This window comes from Pinus tabuliformis, chromosome X (assembly GCF_031772625.1).
Source record: "Pinus tabuliformis cultivar Carrire ecotype Pingquan chromosome X, CPIR1, whole genome shotgun sequence".
Taxonomy (NCBI): Eukaryota; Viridiplantae; Streptophyta; class Pinopsida; order Pinales; family Pinaceae; genus Pinus; species Pinus tabuliformis.
Window position 1 is genome coordinate 321,914,382 of NC_142308.1, and position 21,447 is coordinate 321,935,828.

General features: G+C 41.5%; 1 pseudogene; it reads right to left on the reverse strand.

Moving 5' to 3' along the window:
• Positions 1–21,447, reverse strand: part of LOC149139763 (1-Cys peroxiredoxin A-like) — a 71,478-nt pseudogene that overhangs the window by 25,092 nt on the left and 24,939 nt on the right.

A 21,447-nucleotide genomic window follows, 5' to 3' on the forward strand; every position in this document is an offset into this window, starting at 1 on the left:
ATCAAAGCATCATTTTGCTGCTTCAAAACTGACAACATCAGCACTTGGGATGGGGAAGAATTGTCACTGGCAACCAAATTTTTTCCTGGATTTGGAAATGGATCAGTTAATACCACCGAGGTTTTTGAATTCTTGAAGAATTTTTTAAGATCAGATTTATATGGAAAATCTCTTATCCAATGATCCTCATCACATATAAGACATGGACGATTTGGTTTCTTATCTCCAGAAGGGTTTGCAGAAGATTTTTCAGGTGATGGTTCCTCCTGTTTCTTCTTCTTCCCTTTGTTTTTCTTCTTGCCTCCTGGTTGCTTGGTTTCTTTGCCTTTGTCAGTTGAGACGGCATTTACTTCCGAGGCGAGAAGTTCCTCATTTGCATTTTGACTAGAAATCTTACGGGCCTTTTTAGATGTAGCCTTTGTTGATTTCGTGTCTGTTGTACCAATCACGCCATCGCCGGCATGAGAGTCATTGTTCAATTTAGGAGGAGGAGGAATGGAAAATTCTGGTCTGGGAGCATCACGGATTTTATCATAGAGCATGCCAGGCTGAGTATAAATCAAGTCTAAATATTGCGCACGAGCAATAACTTACTCTTCAGTGATGACTCCTCCCTTTGCCACATCTTTTGTAATGGAAGGTAATAATGACTTAACAAACCATTTAGCTAAAAGCTGATCAGGAATGTACGTTTTTACCATTCTACGATGACGTCACCACTCATGAATATGATCAAATATGTGAGTGGCCGTTGTTTGTTTGAAATTGGTAAGAAGTTTTGTTCCTGTTTTGTACCTTATGGGTAACTGAAAATGGGTTAAAAAGGTTGTGGCTAGGGTACTGAAGTTATCAAACGAAGCTCTAGGTAATTCGATATACCACTTTGCTGCCAGACCAGTTAATGTTCTCTGAAAAAGGCGAAGACTAATCGAATCATCGTTTAGGGTGTTTGATGAACACCACAGATGAAAGGTCATCACATGATTCGACGGGTCTTCACCTTGATTTCCATTAAATTTGGGAATATTTGTCGGAAGTTTATGCGGAATCGCTGGCCACCAAGGGGCGTAAGCAATTGGATCGTTCGTTAGCCGATTTAGATCTGGTAACTCTAAAGTCGCCATGAAGGGTAATTGTTGATTCAGATTTGGTGAAGCATACCCAGGATAAGATGGAATTGCCTGAGCAGTTTGTCTTTGCATACCAGCATAATGCATTTGATGCTGGTAACTTTGGTAAGGTTGATGGGCATAACCATTATAGAATGGTTGATTTTGACCATTTTTAATATACGGCTGCCCATTATTTGCAAATATTTGTTGCTCAGATCCTTGGTAAACTTGTTGGAATTGCGGTTGTTGATATTGCACCGGCATGGTTGTGAAGCCATGTGTTGTTATCCAATACTAGCTGTTTGACCAAGATGAGGGGTAATTATACCCGTTTGGGCCTTTGTCATTCCACTAGCTGGCGATTGTGGTTAAGTCCCAGGGATAAGAGGCTGTTGCATTATGACATGAGAAACCTGAGGTGGGCATACAATAGGCAACGCTTGTACTTGCGACACCGTCACAATAGCCGACGTAGTTGGTATATTTGACATAGGTAAAAATTGTTGCATCGAGTATACAACTCTTGGTTTTTGAGGCAGTATCGACACCCAACCGCCAGATGTAATTCCAGCATAACCTGAATTTTGTTGTGAACTCTCGTATGGTTGTTCTCCCAGAGGAGACAATGAAAGGGTATATTGCCCCCCATACGGCGGTAATCCGGTACTCAAAGGAATGATTTTCCCTTGAGGACCGGACTACCCAAATTGACACCGTGAAGGATCAATTTGCTGAGACTCAACATAAGAGCTCCCAGATATTATTCCGGATGAACAAATGGGAACAGACCATACTGTCGAAATAGCCCCTGAGTGGGCCCCATCTAGCGATTGAGAGCTAGTTGGGACAGATGGTATGCCAGCAAACATTATTGGAGTGACAGCAGGAAGTTCTGCCGTCGCTGTGTTAGATGACACAGTCCTAGATGTCGATGGTTGTTCAGACATTTCTAGTCTATCCAAAAGATTTCCTAGTGATTCTACAGGAGCTTCCGATAACGGTAGACTAATTTTTGATGAAGAAGGATATAGGGTGATCCCGACTCCAAATTGCGATGGAGTACTAGATGGAGGATCCTCCACAATCTCTTCTATAGCAATCAGACCAGGTGGAAGAGGTAGACCGTCAGGTCCATAAAATATTTCTGGTGTCGAAGAAGGTATAGATTCTACAGCGACAGATGTTTGGGGAATAACACCTTCCGAATCAGCTGTAGATGGAGCTGGTTTAGTAATACAAGTGTTTACCTTCACACTAGGATCAGCTCTACTGTCCTTTGGTGGCTGCGGAACTTCTTCTGTAAAGGCAGGGATACCAGAAATATTTGGAGTAACCGGAGCCTTCGATGGTGTCGGAACACTTGTTCCAACTTTACCAGGGGATTTTGAACCGGTTAAACGAGTTCACTTCGTCCATAATAGTTTTGATTTTGGAGACAAAGACGGTTGACTCGTAAGCCTCCGCGAACGACGGGGTTTCAATTGACTTTCTTCCATGATTACAGATTACTCGATCAACTAAAAATCAAGGGGAAATATGTTTCCAAATTAAATGAATTTTAGACGCTTTGACACAACTTGTTTTTTCAATTTTTAAGAGTCGAGAAAAAACAAAAGATGACTCTAGTCGCCTTCGATTTTTAATGAGCTTGAAGTGACAAGTGCTCAGATGGACCTTTTCCTTTAAGGAGTCTAAAAAGGAATGAAAGAGACTACTCTGGAAGTCTAGACAGAGGGATTACCAAACCAATCGAAAAACTGCAGAATAATTTTTACGGTATGGCAGCCAATCTTCCCAAATGCTGTGTTCAGTGCATTGCGATCGATAGGGCGGCAGACACGGCTTCCTATGGATAAAGGATATAGCCTATTGTGGTCTCCCAATATATACTCGACGGTACGTGGGAGCACAAGTCTGTACTGGCACTTGTCGTCTCAAAGTGGAGGAATCACCCAACCAGCAATGAAAACAACAGTTACCAGGCTTTACGACGCCGGAATACGTCTCTAGCCTAGACTTCTAAATGTTGTGCATTAGGTTCCAAAGCATTTTTAGATTCATTAAATTTATTTTACAGTTGATCTTGTTTAAGAAATTTGCCTTTCAGGTTCACCACGTGATGTAGATATACAATTCCTAAAATTCAATCTAAGATGATAAACAATCATTTAATATATTTTTTGCAATGAAAATCCTAGCTACTAAAGAAAGAGAGATGATATTCTTTCAACATAGAGCAGAGAGCACACACTATATGCACTATCCTAAATCAAACCAACAAATAGTCTAAATGCAAATGCACATACATGTATTTGTTTTTCAGCCTTCTTAATGTGTGAATGATAAAAACAAAGCTAAGCACAAATCTGAATTATTTTTCAAAGCGACATTACTAACAAGCTTCTTTTCAAGACAAAATGAAGACAATGACGACACTTTGTGATTTGGAATTGAAAACTTGCTTTCGACACTTGAAAAACTAACTAATTCAAATCAAATACAAGAGTAACAGTGCAATCGACTATCAAGAACAATCAGATTCTCTTCTACGACTGAAAACGACACTTGCGACACTTCCAAATCAAGAAACGACAGTTCAATTACGCTACTTCTTTGTAAAAGAGAACTGAAAATGGCTCGCAATACATAAAAACATTTATAGTTCTTTGCACGATGGAGGCAGAATAATGGCAAGGAAGGGGGTTTCCTTAGAGGTATACTGACTACAGACAGAAAAACTCTTGAATAGAGCTGAAAAGAGTGAAGAAAAACCAAAGTTTGGAGGCAAAATTAGCCTTCTATGACCATCGCACCTGTTACACAGGGATTCCAGTATGCATCCCACCTACAGCACACAGGAAGTGCGATGCATACTGATATCCTTGAAGAGAGGGTGCGATGGTACAGTGCGAGACTTTTGATCCAGTTCTTGATCACAGTTTGCAGCACAGTTCAGGGATTTAGGCTGAGCAAGTGATAATCAGTAAATAAATCACAGGGGTAGATCTAAGGAGGTTACTAGAGCCACCACAAGGGAAATTAGGATGTTTACAAATCAATTGTTCAGTTTATAAACAAAACCCGAAGATAGACTGAAGCAGCATTGATCTACTTTGCACTTGCATAGCAAATGCAGTTCGAAGGCTAGCTGGCTTGACTTCAGGCTCCGTCTGTAAGTTTATAAAACAAACAAGTATAGAAAAGCAAACAAGCTATTCGCTCCCCAGTGGAGTCACCATTTTGTTATCGGGAAATCTAGTGTCCATGCAGAGCTACTAGTCCCACTAAGACTGGTAGCTATCTTAGAAACAAACAAACTAAAACTACTTTCGTTTTCCTTTATGAGAAGTAGATAAGAGGGGAACAAAGGAGACCAACCTCTGTCTTGCGCTTGGTTCCTTGCTTGATTCCTCTCCCTTCTGATAGATCTTTGCCACTCGCTTCCTCGTCTACCCAACTTCAAAGAGCACCTGTGGAATCAAAGCAGCATAACACTATCCAAGAACAGAGATCTACTATCACAAACAATATAAGACTAGATATATATTGACCACACAAATGCATATATCATCAATCATACAAGAATGTGGAGGAAAACTTGAATAGCTTTATTAATATCAAGAATATCAAAGAGGATTACAACCAATTGTTCTGACCCAGTGTCATCCTCTCAGCAAGAAAGCCCTTCTTCACCTCATGAAAAGCTTAGATCACCCAACACTATGATGTTACACCAAGAAACCAGTAGCACTTCCTTACAAGATACAAAATTCCAGCCCTTGGATCTCTGGGATGAGGGATCCATATATAGATGATTGCAGGGAGGTGAGTCAGCTTCTGAGATTTGATTAGTGTCCTCTCTCTGATAGTTCTTGATTCCACTTGGAGATTGATGATCTCTTACTCATCCCTGGGCGAATTCAGAGAGGCAAGTGTCACAGGAGAAGTTTCTGGAAGATTCCATGATCATCCACCTCGCAAATTGACTCTGCCATTTGTCCACTCTCGCCCATCGCACCCCATAGAAGGGATTTTCAGTATGCATCGCACCTCCCGTGTGCATTAGGTGGGATGCATTGCACTTTGACCATGGAGCAGGTGAGATGGTCCAGTTTTGACCAGTTCTGAGCAGTTTTTCATGGAGAACTTCTAGGAGATGATGTAATCAGCTGACCTTGTTCTTTTAGGGTGTGAAACAACACTTTTAGGGACTTAGGAGCCCTTGGTTTATGGACATATATGATTGGGGTCACAGTGCCCAAAAATGTCTATAACAGTAGTGGTGCAGAGCAGAGGCGCTATTTCAACTCTACGAATGCCTTCTGTTGAGATTCAAACCGAAATAATCTTTATTTCGCTCCTCCCTTGGTGACTTGACTCAAGGGCCAAGTGATATGAGAGAACCCCAACATGAAACTATGGTAGAAATTGGCAAGGCCCAGAAAGCTGGAGAGCTCTATCAGAGTGGTTGGGGTTGGCCAATCCTGAATGACTTGTGGTTGGATCCACATGCACCCCCGTTCATCAATAATGTACCCCAGATACTAAACCTGGGTCATACTAAAAGTGCATTTCTCCAAATTGGCACACAACTTATGTTGCTGTAGTGTATGGAGAACCTATCGGATGTGGTGGAGGTGCTCTTCCCAACTCTACCTAAAGATCAAGATTTCATCCAAGTATACCACTATAATTGAGTTGGTGAATGGTCAAAAGATTTCATCCATCAGCCTCATGAAGGTTACAGGAGCATTCGTCAACCCGAAAGGCATAACAAACCATTCGAAAAGGCCCTCCTTGGCTTTGAAGGAAGTATTCCAGACATCAGAGGGTTTGGTTGGTAACTGGTGATGTTCAGCCTTCAAGTTGATCTTGTGGAAATATTTTGGCCCCTTGAGTTGGTCCAAAAGGTCATCAATTTGTGGGATTGAGTACCTATTCTGAACAGTGATCTTGTTCAACACCCAATAGTCAATACAGAGTCTCCAAGTCCCATCCTTCTTCTGTACCAACACGATCATGCTCCCATTTGGCAATGAACTTGGCCAGATGTGATCTTTCCACAGTAGTTCCTGACTCTACCTCTTGATTTTGTCGTTTTCTAGGACGGAGTGCCGATAGATTGGTCCATTGGGCAACGACGCACTTGGGGTCATATCAATGGAGTGCTTGACCTGAAAGTGTAAAGGCACCCTTGTGGGGGAGGTGAAGATGTCCTCATACTCCTCCACGACCTTGTCCATCTGTTGTTGTCATGCAGAGGGGCCCTGTCTAGAGGTCGTGGCCACCGTCTTCTTCTTTTCCGGAGGATGTGTTACCATGAAATCTAGTGTCTATGCAGAGCTGCTAGTCCCACTAAGACGGGTAGATATTAGAAACAAACAAATTAAAGTTACTTTCGTTTTCCTTTATGAGAAGTAGATAGGAGAGGATCAAAGAATACCAACCTCGATCTTTCTCTCGGTTCTTTGCTTATTCCTTTTCCTCACCGACAGGTCTTTGCTGCTTCTCCCTTGACCACTCCACTTCAAAGAGTACCTATAAAGTCAAAGCAACATAATACCTTCAAAGTGCAGAGATCTACAATCAAAAACAATATAGGACTAGATATATATTAACCACACAAATACATATACTATCAGAAATACAAGAATGTGGAGGAAAACTTGAATAGCATTATTGATGTAAAGATTAGAAGAGAGGATTACAACCCATTGATCTGACCCAGTGTCATCCTCCCAGCATGAAAGCCCTTATTCACCTCATGAAAAGCTTAGATCACCCAACACTATGATATTCCACCAGGAAACCAACAACACTTCATTACAAGATACAAAATTCCAGCCTCTGGATCTCTGGGATGAGGGATCCATATATAGATGATTGCAGGGAGGTGAGTCAGCTTCTGGGATTTTGATTAGTGTCTTCTCTCTGATAGTTCTTGATTCCACTTGGAGATTGATGATCTCTTACTCATCCCTGGGTGAATTCAGAGAGGCAAGTGTCGTAGGGGAAGTTTCTGGAAGATTCCATGATCATCCACCTCGCAAACTGTCTCTGCCATTTGTCCATTCTCACCAATCGCACACTACAGAAGGGCTTTCCAGTATGCATCACACCTTTTACACTGGGTAGGTGAGATGCATCGCACCCTTAGCACTGAGCAACCTATATGGTCCAGTTTTGACCAGTTCTGAGCAGTTTTGTATGGAGAAATTCTAGGAGATGATGTAATCAGCTGACCTTGTTCCTTTAGGGCATGAAACAACACTTTTAGGGACTCAGAAGCCCTTGGTTTATGAACATATATGATTGGGGTTACAGTGCCCAAAAATGTCTATAACAGTTGCCCCCTAAAGCATGAGGTCATTAATCTTTTGATGTCAGGTGAAATGCTTTATCATGAAGATCCGAGGTTTTTTGAACTGGAAGGTGACCTGTAATAAGATACAATACAATACATTATCTTCATAACATTTTCATGATCTAGCTGAGGCAAGCATTCCCATGCTCAACTTTATAAACTCATTTTTATGTACATAGGACAGACAACCGTCTGTGTGGCATACTGATGATTCTGATAGAGCCATCATCCTTTGATTTGGATGATCATCTGTGCAGCAATGATGTACATTTGATGTCTTTATTTTCCTAAATATATCACAGCCCGGATGGATGAAACTAGATCCGGGGTCTTCAAACTCGTCCAATCTTCGCCTGAATTACAAGTTGATCCATGTGAAAAATGTTCTGGAGTCAAACATGGAAAGACATCGCCTGATTACCAGCCAATGATGTAAGCTGTTAACAGGCACAAGAGGAATCACTAATAATAATGATGACCCTCAAGGTACGACAGTACAATTCATGTGGTGTGAAAATGGGACTTGGCGTCAAACACCACGCAAAATATCTCGATCGAAGGCCATTGATGTAAACCTGTCACCGAAAGTAAGAAACTTGCCATTAAGGCATGCAAGCTTCAAAGTACTGATAGGGTTGTTCCTAGGTCGCCTTCTTGGATAATGAGCTGATGTCGACAAGAAGTGACCCGTTGTAGGAGGGACTTAATGAATCCCACATCTATGACACGAAACGGAGCAAATGGCTTTTGGAGGTGAAAACGATATGATGATACAAGGTTCAGGGTGGCGGTCATGAAAGAATGAAGCATAAAGGTATTGCAGCAGATGAGACACAAGATGGGTTGGTGAATTCTCTGATCGACTTCTCTTGAGCATATCGGCGACACTGAAATGGATTGGTAGTGTTAACCCCAAAGATGGATGGTACAGTGGACCAATGGTAATATGACCAGTGAACAGAATAACCCAACCTGACTCAATCATGGTGATGGAGTGAAAGTGTCATGTTCAAGAGTGACTCACTACCAATAACGTTTCTTCAAGTTTTCTTCCCAATTTTTCCCCAGTCATTACTGACCAATGCCTCTTTATTTTTATCAAGCTTGAGGAGGACAACATATGCTTGTTCTATAATTTTCCCTTTGGGCAAACCCGTCGCTATGTTTTAACGAGCCTAGTGACAGTGAAACTCATTCTTGTCTGCATGGAAAAGTTTGTCGCTATTGGTTTTAATGAGTTTAATGATAAAGACAACTCGATCCTTTTCCAATTTTGGAGAGTCTAAAAAGGGACAAAAAGGAAACTCCAGTGATCCTTTTTCGTCATGTAATCCCTTAAGTCTGAAAAAGTATAAAATAATACGAAAGGGATGAATTTTCGATAGTTTTAATGAGCCGAACAAGACAAGCGCTCGATCTTTTTGTGTAATAATCCCTCAGGTCCAAAAAGATTAAAATCTAGAGGAGGGATAGCACTCCCGGTAGCTTTAACGAGCTGGAGAGGCCAACTGCTCAACAATCTTTTCATATTTTACGAGTCAGATGAAAAGAGCTTAAAGGAGACTCGCTTCTTGAGGAACGAGTGATATTTTCAGGTAGCAGTTAATTCCAGGTAAGGTTTGGAATTTTCCAATCACGACAGTGTCACAAGGATGGCTAACAGAATCACTCTTCGTAGTTGTTCCTCAAAAGGGGTAAACAATCAAATGGAGGCGAATGATCGGCTAAAGCAGAGTGGAGGTGATGGTAAGAACACGACCAGGGCTCAAAACGCTAATGATAATGCATTCGCAATGGTTATTTACCGGAGGTTGGTTCATTTTTTAATGAGATTAAACTCTGGGGGGAATTTTTTCTCATTGCTTAGGTTTAATTTTTAACGAGCTTGAACTTCACATAAAAACTGCTCGTGCTAGTCGTATAATAAGGATGTCTCATCGATAGGTTCAATTTTTAAGGAGCTTGCACCATTCGAAACTTTGCTCCACTTCCTCTTACATGCAAGATAGGAATGACCAACTATTGTCCTAGGGGTTAGTTAACTACTAAGGTCGGGTAGGAAAATTTTTCCTTTATTTCGCCGGTGCCATTTGGCCCCTGCGAAGGCGAATGGTCGATTTGACCACTCACCCAACTTAAGTAGTTGAAGTTAGTGAAACTATGGAGTTAGCGTTACGCTGGTCACTTTTCACTTGCGCAAAAAAGGTTTGCATGCCCCTAGGTATAGCGCAGTAGATATTCCTAGGTTACCCCTCAATTTGCAGACAAAACAATTGTTCTATCGGGGAAGGCCTACCTTTTCTAGGCTACCCTTCAATTTGCAGACAAAACATTCGTTCTATCGGGAAAGGCCTACCTTCTAACAGAGGTACCTTATTCCAGTCTAATCCCATTTTCCTATATGGATGGGTGTGTCAGACTAGTCATATATACTCCACGGAAACCTACCCTATACCTAAATTTTTTCTATTGAAGCAGACCAGGGTGCATGCCCCCTGGGTTTTAGTCATGGCCACCGAATTACTCGCGTTCTTCAAGTGGACGGACTGGAGATTGATGAGACATTCCTTGCATGAAAAGACCATTTAGGGATGGTATTTGACTATTAGCTATGTGTGAGCTGGGGAACGAAAGTTGGTCTACGAGCTGGACCACTCGGCCTTCATGCGGAAAACACATTACTCGAAAGAGTGAGGAGACAATGGCTCCCATGCTATAAATATAGTTGCACCCAAGGAGCAGATTATAATCTAAAGGTCCTTGGACTACCATTACATTCAGATACACGGTTTTCCCTCTCAAGGTTATAGGAAAACTTGGAAGGATCCCTAACGGTCGACTAGTTCCTTTATCAAAGCCTGTTAGATTCTGCATCTCAGGCAGAAGCGATGGTGAACCAAGCGCTTTCCAAGCAGTTGAGGAAAGGATACTCACAGAAGCCCCCTCATCTATGATGGTACCGACCATGACTATTTTGTAGGTTTGAACAATGATTCAGAATGGTACACTAGCCAGTAAACGGGGTTTGCCTAGTAGATTCCAATTGAAGGAAATGACTAGGTTGCTCGGAGGTGGGACCGAATAAACAATCGGGTATGACTCTAACGAACTTCCTTCTTGTGGTAAAGGAATGGGTAGATTGCCCCCATGTTCATCGGAGTCTGTGTTTACGAAAAGAATTTGAATGGTGTCATTCTCATTCTCTTCGGTGATTGTATCATCTGAAGATGGACCTTCCGAAGACAAGACCGGTCGACTGCTGCCTCAACCTTTTGACTTTCATCTGGTATGGATTCAGCAGGTTTATCTTCAATGATAGATGCTTCGATCGACCAAAAAGTTGTGTCGGTCGGATTTTCAACTAGCGATGGACTCGGCAAGAGTTTCTTGTATCCAGGAGGAAGCCGCAGCGGTGAAGCGGGACAGTTATCCAAGACTCTTTTAGCTTCGTCCAGGAAGGGACAATGGTGGACAACATGATTTCCTTCACACAGTTTGCAAGGAAATTTACATCTTCCTTTCTGTCCAGAGACTTTGTTTTCACTAGTTGATGGTGTGCTTTCAACATGATTGTCAGAGGTTGATGACACCAGATTGTGCAAATGAGGAGACCAGTCCCTTAAGATCCAGGGGATACAAGGACAATCTCGATGATAGTGGTCCCCTTTGCAAATGACACATGGAGATTTATGTCTGGATGGTGCAGTGTGTGGATTTTCGCTAGATGATGCATGGTTACCCATTTTTGCCTTTGGCTCCTTCTTCTTCTTTTCCTTCTTCTCCTTCCCCTTCTTCTCCTTCTTAGTTACTTGATTTTTTGCTTTACCAGCTTCATCAAGTGAAGAGGAAGGAGGAGAGGAAGAAACAGACGGAGTAGAAGGTTGGGGGGTAACTCTAGTATCATCTAGTTGCTGACTTGATTATTCAGGAATCATGGTATTCTGAACGACGGAGGTTGAGAAGAGCCATATTGGCAAGCCAATCGTCAATCCTGGAAGTGACAATGTGGCCATATGAGGTGCACCAACATCTCCCCAAGAGGAGAAAGGACCAGTATTTCCTCCAAGGGGAAATCCTTGGTTGGTGGACTCCATTTTCTCAACCTAAGACCAATGAGGGAACAGTGACATTATTTCGATTAAAATAAATTTTAGACGCTTTGACACAACCTGCTTTTTCAATTTTTAAGAGTCGAGAAAAAACAAAATATGACTCTATTCGCCTTCGATTTTTAATGAGCCTGAAGTGACAAGTGCTTAGATGGACCTTTCCCTTTAAGGAGTCTCAAAAGGAACGAAAGAGACTACTCTGGAAATCTAGACAGAGGGATTACGAAACCAATCGCAAAACTGTAGAATACTTTTTATGGTACAGCAGTCAATCTTCCTGAATGCTGTGTTCAGTGCATTGCGATTGATAGGGCGGCAGTCACGGCTTCCTAAGGATAAAGGATATAGCCTATTGTGGTCCCCCAATATATACTCGATGGTACGTGGGAGTACAAGTCCGTATTGGCACTTGTTGTCTCAAAGAGGAGGAATCACCCAACTACGATGAAAGCGATAGTTACCAGGCTTTACGACGTCGGAATATGTCTCTAGCCTAGACTTCTAGATGTTGTGTGTTAGGTTCCAAAGCGTTTTTATGTTCATTGAATTTATTTTACAGTTGATCTTTCTCAAGAAATTTTCCTTTCAGGTTCACCGCGTGATGTAGATATATAATTCCTAAAATGCAATCTAAGATGATAAACAATCATTTAATCTTATTTTTGTAATGAAAATCCTAGCTACTAAAGAAAGAGAGATGATATTCTTTCAACATAGAGTGGAGAGCACACACTAGATGCACTGTCCTAAATCAAACCAACAAGCAGTCTAATTGCAAATGCACATGCATATATTTGTTTTCCACTTTCTTAATGTGTGAATGACATAAAGAATGTTGAGTACAAATCTGAATTATATTTTCAAAGCGACAGTACTAACAAATTTCTCTTCAAAAACGAAAGGAAGATAATGACGACACTTTGCGACTTTGAATTGACAACTGCTTTCGACACTTCAAAAACTACTAATTCAAATCAAATACAAGAGTAACTGTATAATCGACCATCAAGAATGATAGGATTCTTTTCTTTGACTGAAAACGACACTTGCGACACTTCCAAATCAAAATATGATAGTTTGATTATGCTACTTTTGTAAAAGAGAACTGTAAATGGCACACAATACATAAAAAAATTCACAATTCTTTGTACTATGGAGGCGGAAACATGTAAAGGAATGGAGTTTCCACAGTGGTATACTGATCACAGATAACAAAACTCCTGAATAAAGCTGAAGGGAGTGAACAAAGAAACCAAAATCTGGAAGCAGAAGAGGTCTTATTTGATCAGCGCACCTGCAACACAGGGAAAGTGCGATGTAGCGCACCTACTGCACATGAGAGGTGCGATGCATCCAGATTCCCAAGAGGAGAAAGTGTGATGGTCCAGGGACAAGACTTCAACTTGGTTCTTGGTCACAGTTTGCAACTTAGTTCAGGGATTTAGGCCGAGCTAATGATAGTCAGTAAATAGAAATCACAGGGGCTGATCTAATGAGGTTACTAGAGCCACCACTAGGGCAATTAGGATGTTTGCAAAATGATTGTTTAGTTTATAAACAAAACCTGGAGATAGACTGAAGCAACATTGATCTACTTTGCACTTGCATAGCAAATGCAGTTTGAAGGCTAGTTGGCTTAACTTCATGCTCCGTCTATAAGTTTATAAAGCAAACAAGTATAAAAAACCAAACAAGCTATTCGCTCCCCAGTGGAGTCGCCATTTTGTTATCGGGAAATATAGTGTCTATGCAGAGCTGCTAGTCCCACTAAGACAGGTAGCTATCTTAGAAACAAACAGATTAAAGTTACTTTCATTTTCCTTTATGAGAAGTAGATAGGAGAGGATCAAAGAATACCAACCTCAATCTTTCGCTCGGTTCTTTGCTTGTTCCTTCTTCTCAACGAAAAGTCTTTGCCGCTTCTCCCTTAACCACTTTGCTTCAAAGAGTACATGTAAAGTCAAAGAAGCATAATACCTTCAAAGTGCAGAGATCTACAATCATAAACAATATAGGACTAGATATATATTGACCACACAAATGCATATACTATCAGACATACAAGAATGTGGAGGAAAACTTGAATAGCTTTATTGATGTAAAGATTAGAAGAGAGGATTACAACCCATTGATCTGACCCAGCGTCATCCTCCCAGCATGAAAGCCCTTCTTCACCTCATGAAAAGCTTAGATCACCCAACACTATGATATTCCACCAGGAAACCAACAACACTTCCTTACAAGATACAAAATTCCAGCCTCTAGATCTCTGGGATGAGGGATCCATATATAGATGATTGCAGGGAGGTGAGTCAGCTTCTGGGATTTTGATTAGTGTCTTCTCTCTGATAGTTCTTGATTCCACTTGGAGATTGATGATCTCTTACTCATCCCTGGGCGAATTCAGAGAGGCAAGTGTCACAGGAGAAGTTTCTGGAAGATTCCATGATCATCCACCTCACAAACTGTCTCTTCCATTTGTCCATTCTCGCCCATCGCACCCTACAGAAGGGCTTTCCAATATGCATCGCACCTTTTACACTGGGTTGGTGAGATGCATCGTACCCTTAGCACTGAGCAACCTGTATGGTCCAGTTTTGACCAGTTCTGAGCTCTTTTCTGTGGAGAACTTATGGGAGATGATGTAATCAGTTGACCTTGTTCCTTTAGGGCATGAAACAACACTTTTAGGGACTCAGAATCCCTTAGTTTATGGACATATATGATTGGGGTTGCAGTGCCAAAAAATGTCTATAACAGGGTGTATCATCAGGAAAACAAATTTCCTAGTTTTGGAAATGAGCTTACTGCATTGTTTTGCAGTAACCAAAGAGATGGTGATAGTCGGTGCTTCCTCTGGTATCCTGTACAACTTATTTCCCAAAGTAACAATAACAATGTGAGGCCTTGACTCATACACAAGATGTCGCTTCCACAAGTATTGTTGGTCTAATAATACATCACAAACATCAAGGAGAGAAACGTCACATAATACCTCATCCATGAAGGGCTTGATGTTGTATGGAAGGCAACATTGATGGCTCATGCGAAGATCCCCTCCTTGGTGAAGCCACCTAATGGTGTACAGTTGTGGGTGTGTTGTGGTTAGTAGGCCCAGCCGCTTCACGTCCTCTACCAAAATGATGTTCTTTTGTCTCCCACTATCGAAAATGAACTGTAGCAGGGAACGCTTTACCCATATCTTGGATTGGAAGAGTTGCTCCTCCTCCTCTAGATCTTCAGGTTCCTTCTTCTGAATCTTCGTGGTGGTAACCATGGTGTTGGGCTCCACATTGATAATCTGCTTCGCTTTGTCGTTCCCCTTGTTGGTTTTTAGCTTAGAGTCATAACATGCATCTTATTCCGAAGCCTTTAGATTGGCCACCAGTGATTACTTGGCCTGACACTCACCTGTGTTATGAGTGGAGCTCTTATGGAACTCACACCACTTTCCCGTGTCCTTCTTCGGCTTCACGGTGTTGTTATTTTCTTGCACCTTTGGCAGGTTGTCCTGGGACACCTCGCCTTGGCTTTGGCCTTTTTTTTATGGTTTGGGGTCACCTTTCCCTTGCTTTAGATTCGCATATCCAAAGTCTCACTTCTTCTGTTTAAACTTCTGCTTGATATTGACAACGTATCGATATGCCATGCCGAGCAAGGAGATGTTGATCAGGAACTCCATCTCTTCCTGGATGTACCTGTGTAGGCATCCACAGTACTTGAGTACCAAATGTTTCTCATAATCCTTGATACCCAACTTCATGCGAAGGGTATGAACAACATTGGTAAACTCCGGCACGTATTGGTCCCTTCCATGCTACAACGTTGCCCACTTTATGTATTTATCCTCATAGTGCCCGACAGGGTAGTACTGCTCCTTGTTGACATCCTAGAATGAATTCCAAGTGGGTGCATCTGAAAACTGTGATGTCGTACTTTCATCCCTTTGCCCACAGTAGGATTCCTAGTAGTCCTTGACGTGTGGGGCGGCTTTGAGAAGTGCAAAAGTAATATTTTCTCAACTGGAAAAATCATGAACAAAAAAATCCATTTAGCATATTTAACCATTTTTTCACACGGAATAAGTCATTCTTGCGGACAAGATAGACCTTCCTAGAATCTAAAGAAGTCCTAATGACAAGCAAACCAACCAGACACTATCTTTCTCTAAATATGCTTTTATAAACAATGACAAACAAGTGTTTTTAGGGCCTACCTTAGGTCCAACGCAAGCTTGTGGATGCCCTCGCTCCTTTGATCCAAATGAGCTCCTTTTCGCGAATCTGCAAACACAAACAAGGCAAACAAATTAAATAGCACCTGAAAAGCCAATTGCATAAAACATATTTAACATGAAAGTCAAGGAGTCCATGAAACAAATAACATAAGATACTTGTTGAGAAAAATGAGTTTGATTGTATTAATTCAAAAGAAGAAGAACTTTACAACCTTTGCCTTGACGCTATACAAGCTCCTCCCAGGGTCCAGCAAGAAGTCTCCTCTACTTTGACAAGTTTCACTCACTCCCCAATGAAGCCAAAAAGATGTGTGATCTCTCCTCTTAAGCTCAACTAGGAAGTCTTGATTTCACCAGCATTTACCCTCAAAAATGTTCAGCTTCTAACCTCCCTAGCAACCAGCCCAATGCCTGTATTTATAGTGCAATGGAGGGAGGTTACTAGGTCCTCCTTCAAAGGGATAGCTCCTCTCATCAAGGGATTAGCTCCTTCTCTTTTGGGATGCATGAACCACCTCAGAGCGAACAATCCATGTCAAAATTCCTTCTAGAAACCTCTAGAATTAACCCAAAGTGAGTTTTTTAAGATAAAACTTGCGCCTTTTGACTTTCATAGGGGTCTGCACCTACACCGTTAGGGACAGAGTGGGTAGGTCCACAGTTTTTGTACACAGAAGGTGCGGGACCGCAGGTGACCATGAGAGAAAGTGCGAAACCAGAGTTTCATTGATTTTTAATATCTTTCTCTCATTTCCAAAGCTTGATTTGAAGAGCTGAGGTCTGAGACTTGCTTAGGAGGACAGTACAAGTGATGATAGACCCATACTGACTGCAAATAATCATGGTGACGATATTTTTGTGTAACAGATTGCCCCATAAAGTGCGAAGTCTGTGGTAGATGAGGATTTCTTATCATTTAGGAAGAGTGAAGTACTTTATCATTTCGAGGATCATCTTGTGGAGAGCCTGGTTGGAACCTGTAAAAACATTCAATGCAAGATATATATATGAGATCATATCATCGATGAGGTAGGCATTCCCATACTCAGATCAAAACTGACTAGAAAAACTAACTACTGCTCTGATACATGAATGATCTTGTAAAACATCACAAGCATAGACTCATGTGGACACAGTATGGACGCAGCCATCTGTTTATGAATAGTCCATTATGTAATGAATACAAAATTCCTCGCAGCCTGGATTGTGGAAACTAGATCCAGGGTCTTCATTTCTACTTCCCGAAACGGTACGATTCTATCCATGCGAATGAATGTGTTGATGTCGAACATGGTAGAAACCACTTGATTACCAGTCAATGATGTAAACTATTAACAAGTGTGAGAGAAACCACCAGTGATGTCAATGGCTCTCAAAGTACCCAGTACAATCCATGAGATGCGAATAAATGTATTGATGTCGAACATGTCACTGAATCCTTTGATCGAAAGTCAATGATGTAAACTGTCATCAAAGGCGAGAAACCTGCCATTGAGGCACGCAGATCTCAAGGTACTGACGATTTCTAGATCATCTTTCTAGATAATGAGCTAATGTTGATAGAAAGTGATCCGTCGTAGGCAAGCCCACAACACGAAATCATAGATCAAGTTGAAGAAATTTAGTTGCAAGAACTGACTCAGGGATGGTTAAGATGGATGACAAATATTTTGCAGATGAATGGCTTATTGGCAGTGATCTCTTGAACACATAACGACACGACAGATGGCTTGGTGACAATTGACCCAAAGTTAATACCTAGAAACCAGCTGAAGACTTTCAATGTGGTTTGATCAACTGTTAGGCAAAGGATTTCCCAACCCAGGTGAATGAAAGTGTCGTGTTCAAGAGTGGTTACAAAGTATGACAAACAGGCTCATTTTTCTCTCTTTCCCCCACCATTTTTGGCGAGTACCTCTTTATTTTTGACAAGCTTGAGGAGGATAACATTTGCTTGATTATAAGCTCATCCTTCGGATGAGTCCAACTTAGTTTAAATTCGAACCCTAAGAAGGAGTGGTTCGTTCCTGTTTGTAATTGAACAGGTCCTTTACTGTGAAATTTTAGCGAGTCTAGTATAGGAGAAACTCGGCGTTTTTCAATTTTAGAGAGTCTGAAAAACTTAAGAAGACTCCAGGGTTGACGTTTTTCGTAAATTTGTGTCTCCTAAGCCCGAAAAAGTATAAAATAATACTTGAGAGAACCGCTTGATCTTTTACGACCAAGGAGTACTTTTCGTCATTAGTGCCCTTGACCCAAAAAAGTAAAAAAGCGATCAATGACACGTCGTTTTATGACCGATATCGAATTTGAAACGATAAAAATCCGGCAATCTTTTCATGTTTTTATGGTTGGAAAAGAGTTGTAAGTGGACCGTCTTTTAATTCCGTTTTAACGAGTTTAAAAGAAACACTCGGCAATCTTTTCATGTTTCAGGAGTCAGAAAAGAGCTTAAAGGTGACTCTACATGTTTTTTCATCGAAAATGATAGATTTCACCTAAATAATCCGTTATTCTGCACAAAAACACAAATATTACTCATACCTGTTTGAAATGGATAAAATTGTCGCAAAATACCTTTTCAAAGTGAAACATAAACAAATTTGCAATTTATTTACTCAAAAAACTTATAAAAAGGGGTTTTGTCAATTCATTTTTACCGTTTGAGTTTGGGTGAGAAAATAGTGCTTTTGCTCAGAAAACTTCCCGTGAAGATTGCAGAAAATCCAACTGTCGGAATTGAACGCCGTCTTCTCCAGGTAATCCACATCATCCCACTGTTCATTTTTAACCGTTTAATTTTTTGTTTTAGTCATTTATTTCATTTTTGGGAGGGTTTTTAGGTACAAAACCCGCGCGCGGGGGCCCGCAAGTTTACCATTGCGGGCCTGCGGACCCTGACTTTTTCTCCATTGGGAAAAGGCTCGGGGTCCGCACCTTCTGTGAGGACAAAGTGCGGTCCCATGCACTGTGTCTAACCTGGAGGGTCCGATCCCCGCCGCAAGGGTTTTTAACCCAAAAATTCTCAAAAATGGACTACACAAAATAATTTCTAGCAATTTAATTTGTCTTTATGCTTGATGCAGAGAGTACATCATGTTAGATTGGCGTGAACGAGAGAATGAGGATGTGGATGTTGCCGCATGGAATCATCAGCCTTCACTTGATGCTTTGAGGGCGTGCGGATTGTACAAATACTGGGCCATTCCTGGCATGAGGGCTCAGGTGGATTTCTTACAGTGTTTGGTTGACAGATGGAGCATACAGGACTAGTGCTTCTTCATTGGTGGCCACCAGCTTGAAATCGAGCCGGCGGACATATATTTCTTGACTGGTTTTCCTAAGAGAGGTGAAGACTTGACTCTGTTTGGGGCTAGGCCAGGTGGCCAGTTTGTCGATAGCCTCAGGCTAGAGTACTGCAACAGCCAGGCTAGAGACAAAGGGATAGACATAAAGACCATATCCCGTCCTGAGCTCATGGTGATTGCGTTCACTGTCACCAAACTTTGTGGAGCTGCCGCATTACATATTGCCACCAGATCCCAGATGCGTATGGCAGTTGATTGCTTTCGAGGCACCATCTTCAACTGGTGCGATGTCGTGTTGGCCAATCTGAAAGGCCAACTGACCAGGGCCAAAAACGGACAACTAAAGACCTTTGGTTATGGGGCTTTGGTTGTGAGTTTTGGCCTGGAGAGGGTTCCTATGCTAATCCCACAACACCTTACTGTTGGAGCTGGGCTTCCTCGAGAGCCCAAACCGATGCGATGGGTCGCAGTCATGGCCCGTCACCCGGACGAGAGGACAGAGGTTGCTCGATTCAAACCTGAGTATTTCCAATGGCTGGAAAACCAGGTCTTTTCTATTAAGGACTTCCCTTACGCTGGGATAGATTTTCGTGGTGACCCAGACATGGTTCTTCCACCAGGAGAGCAGTGGGACGTGTCAGGTAAAATCCTTTTCAACATTTTTTCTATTTTAATTTTTTTTGTTATTTTTTCATTGTCTCAAAACTGATAGTAAAAATTTCAAATGCAGATGTGGGTCCACAGCGACCAGCCGCTCTCCGGCCTTACGAGAGGAGGCAACCAGTTGCACCCGCGCCAGCCCCACAGGATGAATCAGCAGAGGTTTTGGTCGAGTTGGAGGGTCATCTCGAGCACTTGACAGGAGATATTCCTGAGACCACTATAGACGACATTCCTCGTCGACTTCAGCGCTATGTGATTAGGGTCCCGGGACCTTTTAGGAGGTTCCTTTGCAAGGTGGCCCGTGTAGTGGTTTCTTATAGAGATCATCACCAGTGATAGGATGATCGCCTATTGTGGGCACATGTGACATTTTTGTTTTTTGTACTTATCATTTTTGTCGACCATAAGGTGTTTTTCAACCTATGATCGAGGACGATGTATTTTTTTGACATACTTCTATATATATATATATCACTATTACCGGCTTATCTTGTAAATCATGTTATGGAATGGTTTTAAATTTACATGTATGATTATTGCAAATGTCTATTTAACATTCGAGAAGCAATTGCATTTGCTAATGTATTTAAAGACCTTGGAATATGATGATATTCAATATAATCAAATTCACGTTCCAAGAGACGCACTCTCAAAAATAATCTTAACAACACTGGATTTCTAATGGTATACACTCTATTAAGCTGTAATACAACGAGTTCAGAATCTAACCTCACTATCAAACTCTGAATCCCAAATGAAATAGATTCAGATAATAACTCAATCACTGCACTATACTCGGCAATGTTGTTCATTGTTTGACCGAGGCTTACCCCATGCATAGATACTAACTCATCAGAGGGCGAATAGATAACCCAAGCTGCGGAAGAGATGTTCTGTGTATTACGACAAGCACCATTAGCGAAACCAATGTATGTTTGGAGAGGCATCGACATCTGCAATATCAAGAGTAAAACCAAGATAAGCAGGAATAATGACGAAAAAACACTCTCTAAGCTAAGCACACTGTTTGAACTAAAACACACTAGCTAGAAAGAAAAACTATCCTAACTAAATCTCCATACCCATTCTTTTAAGCATAATACCTCTTCAAGTAAAGGCCATTTCTGGGTTTACCCAAAGAGTCCCCGTCAAAGTCTACCAATTCATAGGCCCCTTTGGCTAGCTTTCGCTTGACAACATAGGGACCATGCCACATAGGAACAAATTTTCCAGCGCCTAATTTATCATTAGCTTGATCATAAACTAAGACTAGATCTCCTTCCGAAAAATTTCGAGGGGTCACATTTCGATCATACTGAGCTTTCATTCGTTTTGCGTGAGTCTCGATCGCCAATGCAGCATCACGTCGATTCTCATCTAATTGAGCCAAGTATAACAAATGCTTTTCCTCTTCGGAAGTCGCTAGAAGTAATTCGATGGCCATTTGCGGTGATGGGATTTCGCATTCAATGGGTAACACAGCTTCCAAACCATAGACTAGTTGGAAAGGAGTGAACCCTGTTGATGTTTTTACTGAAGTTTGGTACGCCCAAAGCACTGAAAATAGCATGTTGTTCCAATTCGACCGATGAATCCCAATGATTCGTCAGATCATGATAACTAAAACTTTGTTGATGGATTCAACCAGACCATT